Consider the following 7,999-nt stretch of genomic DNA (forward strand, 5'->3'; position numbering starts at 1 on the left):
CCTCCAGAGCCATCTGGGTCTAGTGGCAAGATATACATCAGGATGACTGGAGATGGCCCTGGAAGGAGACAGCACAGTATAGAGAAAGGAATGCCAGACTTGGAATCAGGAGACATAGGTTCGTATCCTGACTTTGCCACTTGTTAGATACAGTCTGTAGTCAGAAGCAAGCCACTCATCTGTAAAATAAAAATAGTTATGGCTGTATTGGTTTCTGATTCACGGGAATCGCATCGAGGAACATTTGAAAAGTTCTTTCTAAAAAAAAGCCTTCTAGAAATACTAGCTATCTTCATTTTCATTACTTGACTGTCTGAAAATAGGGACCATTAACTGTGTCGAGCTGTAGTCCCAGACATAAGACAGGAATTTCACAAGTGACTCTCAGATGGCATTTTCCTAGAAATCTCAAGGAGGACAGCATCGTTTGACTCCTGTATTTTAGATAACAGGAGCTTTTGAGACTGCTGCAAGAGGAAAGAAGCCTCAAGGGTTTTTAAGTGAAACTTATCTGCCATGTGGAGATTATCTAGCTCTAGGCTTCCATTGACATGTGATGTGATAGACATTGTCTCAAAGATCAATAAATGATTAAAAATAATAATAAGACAAAACACTGAGACATAGCTCTGATTATGACACAGGGTACTACTCATCCTGTCACAAATGTGGCAGACTGAATGATCAATATGGAAACATGTCTAAAAATAAAAATCAGGCCAGGTAGACCAGTTTTAACAGACCACCAGCAGATTTAGCTTTTTGCTATCTCCAAAGTAGATCTTATTCCTTAAGGTGGGTAGTTTTTCTTTTTTTATTTTCTTTTTTTTATTTTATTTTGAATTTATAAAATAAAACAAGTACCTTCATAACATAGTAGAATAAGAAAAGATAATTGTATGTGAAACTGCAAATCTATTATGTACTTGCTATTCCTTTTAAATATATAATAAAGTCATCCTGGAAATTTACTTTTTTCTTCCCTCCCCCACTCCACCCTAGAGATGGCTACCATTAGACACAAAAGTATGTGTGTGTGTGTGTGTGTGTGTATGTAAATATATATTATATATATATATATATATATATATATATATATATGTAAAATCATTCTAGGGCAGCTAGGTGGTGCAGTGGATAGAGCTCCAGCCTTGGAGTCAGGACGACCAGAGTTCAAATCTGGCCTCAGACACTTGACACTTACTAGCTATGTGACCCCGGGCAAGTCACTTAACCCTGATTGCCTTACCAAACAGTAAAAAAATAAAAATAAATCATTCTATACATATTTCTATTTATCAGTTCTTTCTCTGGATGCAGGTAGTGTCATCTTTTGCAGTTAATTTAGGCATTTATAAGAGTCAAAATGACTTAGTCACTCAGAGTTGTTCTTAAAACAATATTGTTGCTACTGTATGCAAAGTTCTCTAGGTTCTGCTCAATTCACTCTTCATTATTTCATGCAAATCTTTTCATGTTTTTCTAAAATAAGCTCATAATTTCTCATAGCATAGTAACATTCCATCACAATCATATACCACAACTTGCCCTTAGGCTGTGGGAGAACAAAACTCTCCTAGTTTCCAAGAAAAGTAGTTTCGTGACAATGGTTTTACCAGAATGTTTGACCTCAACCTTAGATCTGTTTATTATTGTATCCTTCCTAGTGACTGGAAGTTCCATGAGGAAAAAGGACTGGATCTTATCTAAAGGTGTTTGAATTATAGAATTATAGAATGTCCCAGTTAGAAGAGGTTGTCTAGTCCAACCAGTACCTGCCAAATTTCACAGCCTTTCCTTGACCCTGCTACCGTATCCAGCAACCATCTTTCTTTTCTGTCTCAGCGCTAAACTTCCTGAAAAAGCTGTCTACACCCAAAGCCTCCTTACATTACTATTGCGCATCTTCTCAACGGTTTGTAATCTGACTTTCATCCTGAGGTTGATAAATAACTATTAAGCACAACGTTAATGGCGTTTTTCATCCTTTATCCTCCTTCACCTCTCTGCCACGTTTAATACTGTTGACTCAGTATTACTAGTGTAAATGAGGTTGAATTCAGACTCTCTTCTAATCAGACCTACGTTATCTAATTACTTCATTGATTTCCTTTTCCAAGTGGGACTCTACACGGGAATTATATGAACCATCTTCTCCCTTTTCCAAGGAAAAGCATGCCTCAGAAATCTGCAGGGGGTGAAGGGGATTGTCCTTTCTTTATATCCACAGTGTTTACTATAGTTCCTTGCACATAGTAGGCGCTTAATAAATGCTTGTTGGCTTATTGACTCATCTCTCTAGAAAGCAGAATACCCACACGCTTTAACTCAGGAACTCTTGAACTTGGAAGCAATTCTTGAAGCTAGTGCTTCCCAGGAAATCTCCCTTCTCTAACAGAAGATTCGATTCTAAAATTGTTCTTCCTTGAAAATGCAAAGTCCCCTTCTTTTACGCAGGATGTTGGAGTTTAGGAAAGATAACCTTGAACTCCTTTCTCGGGCTACGTACAAACTCATGTTTCACACTGTCATGTGCTTCTGATATGTTACCATGTTGCATGTAAGAGGAGAGATTTCTCTCATCACCTCCATCCACTTGACGTACCCTGAAAGGAGCCACAACTGAAAGAAGAGCAAGTCTATAAAAGATGAGAATTTCAGAGAGTATGATCATTCTTCTCTTAGGGGCCATAGAGGGAGAGTCAGTTTCTTCAGTTAGCCAAATTCCTAGTATCCCATCAATTTAATTTGGCGACTCTTCAATTTGATTAGGGATTGACAATGGTCTGTGCCTTGTAATTTCTGTCCCCTTCTTTTTAATTAAGTTGTCTAAAAGTTTATCCATTTCACTAGCTTTTTCAAAGAATTAGCTATAGTTACCATTTCCATAGTTTTTTTCATTATTTATTTCCAATGTATCTATTTCTCCTTTAATTTTTAATATCTCTTCTTTTACTCTTATTTTGGAGCTTTTGTTCATATTCTATTTTTATATGTATTCAGCTTATTAATTCTTTTATTTTCTACTTTGTTAATGTATGTTTTTAGTAACATAACTTTCACCCCAAAATTGTTTTTATCTCAGAAATTTTGCTATGTTGTTTCATCATTATGATTTTTTCTCATATAATTATTAATTGTTTCTATGATTTGTTTTTTTGACCCTGTAAGTATGTATTTACTATTTTTGCCTTTAACATCTGTGCTCTAATACTTCTCAATTTTTGTAAAAGTTCCATGTGGTGCTTAGAAATATGCATATTCTTTAACAATCCTATTTAAAACATGCCATAAGTCTTTTAGCTCTGGTTTCTCCAGCAATTTGTTCAATCGTATTTTTTCATTTTTGTTCATATTTTTGTTAGACTTGACCAGAGGGACATTTCAGTATCCTATTTTTATTTATTACTGTCTATGTCTTCCTATAATTCAAGTTAAGTTTTCTTTTATGAATTTAGATACTAAGACATTTGGAACACATAAATTTAACATTGATATCAGTTTGTTTTCTGTGGTTCCTTTTAGTATAATGTAATTTCCTTTTAATCTCTATTCATGTTGTGAATTTTTGCTTTTGTTTGTCTGATAGCATGATTGCCACTCTTGCTTTTTTGGATTCATGTGATGCATAGAAAATTTTGTACCAGCCTTTCATTTTTATTCTGTGAATGTTTTGTTTCTTTAGATGTATTTCTTGTAAGCAACAGATGGTGAGGTTTTATTTTCTTATACAATGTGTAACTCATCGAATTTTTTAATCCATTCACATTTAAAGGCATGATAGTTAGGTTTTATTTTCAGCTATTTGTCTCTATTACTGCTTTTTTCCCCTCAAATTAGAACCTTTCCCTTTAGTACTTTGTCTCTTCACCTATTTTTGCGTAATCCAGTTTAAGGCAACCACATTCCAAGAGGTTCTTTTCCCCTCACCTTCAGGCCCTGTCCTCCTATTTGTCACCACTTTCCCTAGTTTGGGAGTTTCATTTAATTTATCATTTCTTCTTCCTTTTACCTAGTCATGTAATTCTTCCTCAATTATTTTTTCTTTTAGTTAAATAGACAAGTAAAAATCTCCTTCCACTTCTCTCCTTCAATTTATTTTGTTTGTTAAAGTATTAAAAAAAAATTCAGCACATTTTTCTAAAAAGAAGATTTCTTTCCTTCATTCTCTTCATTAATTTTCTTCCTTACTATCTATTCCAAGACTCTATTCTTCGGTTTGTCTTCATGTTTATTACTTCTTTAGTGTCTGTGTTGTTGCTTTGTAGATCTTGCCCTCATTTATTTCTATTGTGCCTCACTCTTGGGGAAAAAAATTCCTAAAGCAGATAGAGAGGGCAGAAATATTTCCTCATGATGGAAATTTTTCTATGCTCCAGATGATACAGTTCATTTCCACCGCTTGCTCTCCCCCATGATCATTTTCTTCTCCATTTGTCATGAAATTTCTTCTCTAGGTCCACAGCCTCCCACCCTTCTGGATGTCAATTGCCTCCAGGAGCTCTGATTCCCTCCCCTCATAAGGTGGAATGCTGTCCATATAAGCACCACATTTTCAGAGACGGTAGTCTCTCCAAAAACCAAATCCTTGCAGATTATAGCCATTGTAATGTCTTTGTCTCCCATTATAAAATATCTCTCTCCCCTATGTAAGTGTTCTTCAATGGGACCATAACACCACCACCCTCAATTCAAAATCTCTCCTTTCTTTCTTGTTTCAGTTTTTTTCTTTGCCACTCCACTCATTCTCTTATAGCCTCTCTTCTTCCTAAGCTTCCAAAAGCTATTTTTCCTTTACTGTTTCTTGTTGACTTGATTAGGGTATATTCCTCTCTCCCACTCTGAGTGTGATCACGCACACACACACACATACACACACACACGATTCACCTGTAGGTAGGATGTTATGAGATTTAATCCATATTGTTTCAGGCTTGCTCCTCCACCATCACTTCTATTTAAGTGACACCTTTTCTCCATATATACTTTTAGAAATTAACCTCTCAATGATCCTGCTGTTGTCATTTTGGGTTTTTTTTACCTCATAACTATTTTTTCTAGTTTTTTTGTGTGTGGGGGGGTTGTAATGTTACTTTTTCCTTGGTAGTTGTGATTATTTACTATTCTTGTGCTTCTGATATCTGCAACGTTTTTAAAATGAATAATCTGCTCACATTCTTTTGTTACTGCTATTGTTATTTTGGGGTAGGAATGCTTCATATGCCTTCTTTATTGAATGTCAGTCTTTTTTTTTATTGATAATCAGGCTTAAGTTTTCTGGGTATGTTACTTTGGGTTGCATCTTAAGCTCCTTCACTTTTTGGAATACATTATTCCATTCCCTTCTGCAGTTTTTGCTAAGGGTAGAAAGTCTTGTGTCATTCAGATTCCCTTTCCTTTATATTTGAGGGTCTTTTTTATGGACACTTGTTAAACTTGTTGTTTGTCATTGGAATTGTTACATTTCACTACCATTTATCTTGGACTTTGCAGCATAGGTTGTTTTATTGTTTATTTTGGTTTGGTTTGGGGGGTTTTTTGGAAGCGATCTATGGATTCTTTAAATAGATATTTTGTTTTCTGTATGTAGAAGTTCCAGGCAGTTTTCTTACACTATTTCTTTTCAGGTTATTTTCACTTGTCCATTCTTCAGGGAGACCTATGATCTTTAAATTGTCTTTACTCAGTCTGCTTTCAAGATCAATATTTTCTGTTTATATAGTGATCCTATGGGGTTTTATTTAATTATTGTTTTTTGTTTCTCTTATTCCAGATTGTCCTTTACTTTCACATACTTATAATTTCAATAAGTTGTTCTCTCTTTTGCTTCTGTGGAGAAACTCACTACTATGGATTCATGTTTTTCTATTCTGCCAATTAGTTCCACTGTGCATGCAATAAATTCTGCTTTCCTGATTCTTATTTCTCTCTTGAACCACCCAGGCACATCTCAATATGGCTCCATGCTCTCAAGAGAAACCAGAGTCCTCTGCCTCACCAAGTATTTCTTCAAAATCCTTTGTCTTGAAATATTTATTCAGAGATGGTTGGGCTCATTTAACTCTCCTGGTAGCTATCTTTTTTCTGTACTAATCTTCCCTACCAATTAATCTAGTTGTGCTCAGGGTTTTTAACTGAGTTTTCTTCCCCTTGAGACCTATGTTAATTTTAGTCTTTCTTCTTTACATTCCCATATCATTTACTTTCAGACATTTCCCCTTTTGATGGTGGTTTCTCCTAGAACTGGATCTCAAAGCTATTTTCTGTCTTTTCCCAAACTAGGGGATTTACTTTTGACCTGTCCCCCTGACTACTCAGGGGACAAAACTAACTCTAGCTAAATGCCAATTTCATTTCCTTCAGGTCTGGTGCAGCTCCACATATGCTGGTGCCCTACCTCAGTTTCCTCTGTTACTTATTTCAATAACTGAGTGCTGTTATAGTAGCATACTGTCGCCCCAGATAAAGCTTGCCTCTTTCCTATACCTTTATTTCCTCTGCAGTGGAACAGGGCAAGGATGAAGATGGGGTTGGGGGACAGAGTTGTGTTCTCCTTGCTGACATAAAATGGTAAGGTTAGGGCCAAGGTGTGCTATCAGAGACTACAGCCACAGCAAGGAAATTCCTGAGTGATCTCAGAGCACAAAGTGTGGGTCACATTCTGCCACCCTGCTAGAGCATGGGGCTGGTGAAAGAGGGAGAACTGAATAATTGCATTAGGAATTATCTCTAGAGAATAGGGATTAACCTGCTCTGGTGTTAATTCATCAGGCTACTTACCTCCTTAGACTTAGTGACTTGGCCTGCAGAGACAGCTGTAATTACTTTTCCTCTTGCACATTATTTTATTTGGGGGAGTTTTTAGAGTCCAAGAGGATAGGAGAAAATGTCTACTTAGTCTATCTTGTTGGTCATGTCCCACACCCTGCAATTTCACCTGATTAATTGAAAACCTTCTTAATTAGATCAAGGACTACTCTGATCCACTCCCCCTGGCTAAACAGTCTTTCTTCTTTTGGTTTAAGTTATATAGCATACTCTCTTGGTTCTTTTCGCATTGCTTTTCCCATTCCTTCTCTGTCTCCTTTTCTTGCTCCTCATCTTCTTCCTTTTTAAGATAGGTAGTCCAGCCACTCTGATGAAAACATAGTAAGGTCACCAGTGACCTACTAACTGACAAATCCAAAGGTCTCTTCTCAGTCTTCCTCCCTCTCCCCCCCCCCTTTCAACAGCAGCTGAAACTCCTGACTATCCACTCTTTCTTGATACTCTTGTTTCTCTTGGTTTCTGTGACATTAGTCCATCACCAATCTATCCCACTGCTTCTTCTATCTCCCTTGCTGTTTCCTCTTTCTTAATCCACCCTTAACCATGGCTACAGCCCAAAGCTTTGTCCTCACTCTCCTCTTCTCTTTAGATGGCTTTCCTTGGCAATGACATCCATTACCATTGTTCAATCACCAACTTTCTTCAGATGACTCCAAAAAACAGTTATCTCTAACCCAACTTCTCCCCTGAACTCTAAATCAATATTTCCAACAGGCTGTGAGATATCTCCACCTACATTTTCTATCAATGTGTTACACTCAATATATCCCAAACAGGCCTTGTCTTCTTCCAAAAACCTGTGCATCTTTCTAACCCTGTTAGCAATGTCCAGGGCACCATCACTCTCCCAGCCACCTTCAATCAAATTTTTATAACCATCTTTGGCTCTTTCCTCTCCATTATCTCCCACAACCAGTTACGAAGGACTATCATTTCTATCTCTGCATTATCTCTCATACCTATTCCCACCATCCTCTCTAATCCAGTCCCTAATTACCTCTCATCTAGCTTAAGGTGTGTGGGGGCTATTCAAAGAGGACTAGCATCTCTGGCGTGAGGGCTTGTTGAACATTTTTCAGGGTAGCACATCTACCTTTAGTGTCTAGCTGGCACTCAACTCTCACCTGTGGATGCAAAAAGCTCTTGCACGTGCAGTGGCCACACTCCAGTA

Source organism: Phascolarctos cinereus, unplaced genomic scaffold, assembly GCF_003287225.1.
Source record: "Phascolarctos cinereus isolate Bilbo 61053 unplaced genomic scaffold, phaCin_HiC Scaffold_2;HRSCAF=192, whole genome shotgun sequence".
Classification (NCBI taxonomy): Eukaryota; Metazoa; Chordata; class Mammalia; order Diprotodontia; family Phascolarctidae; genus Phascolarctos; species Phascolarctos cinereus.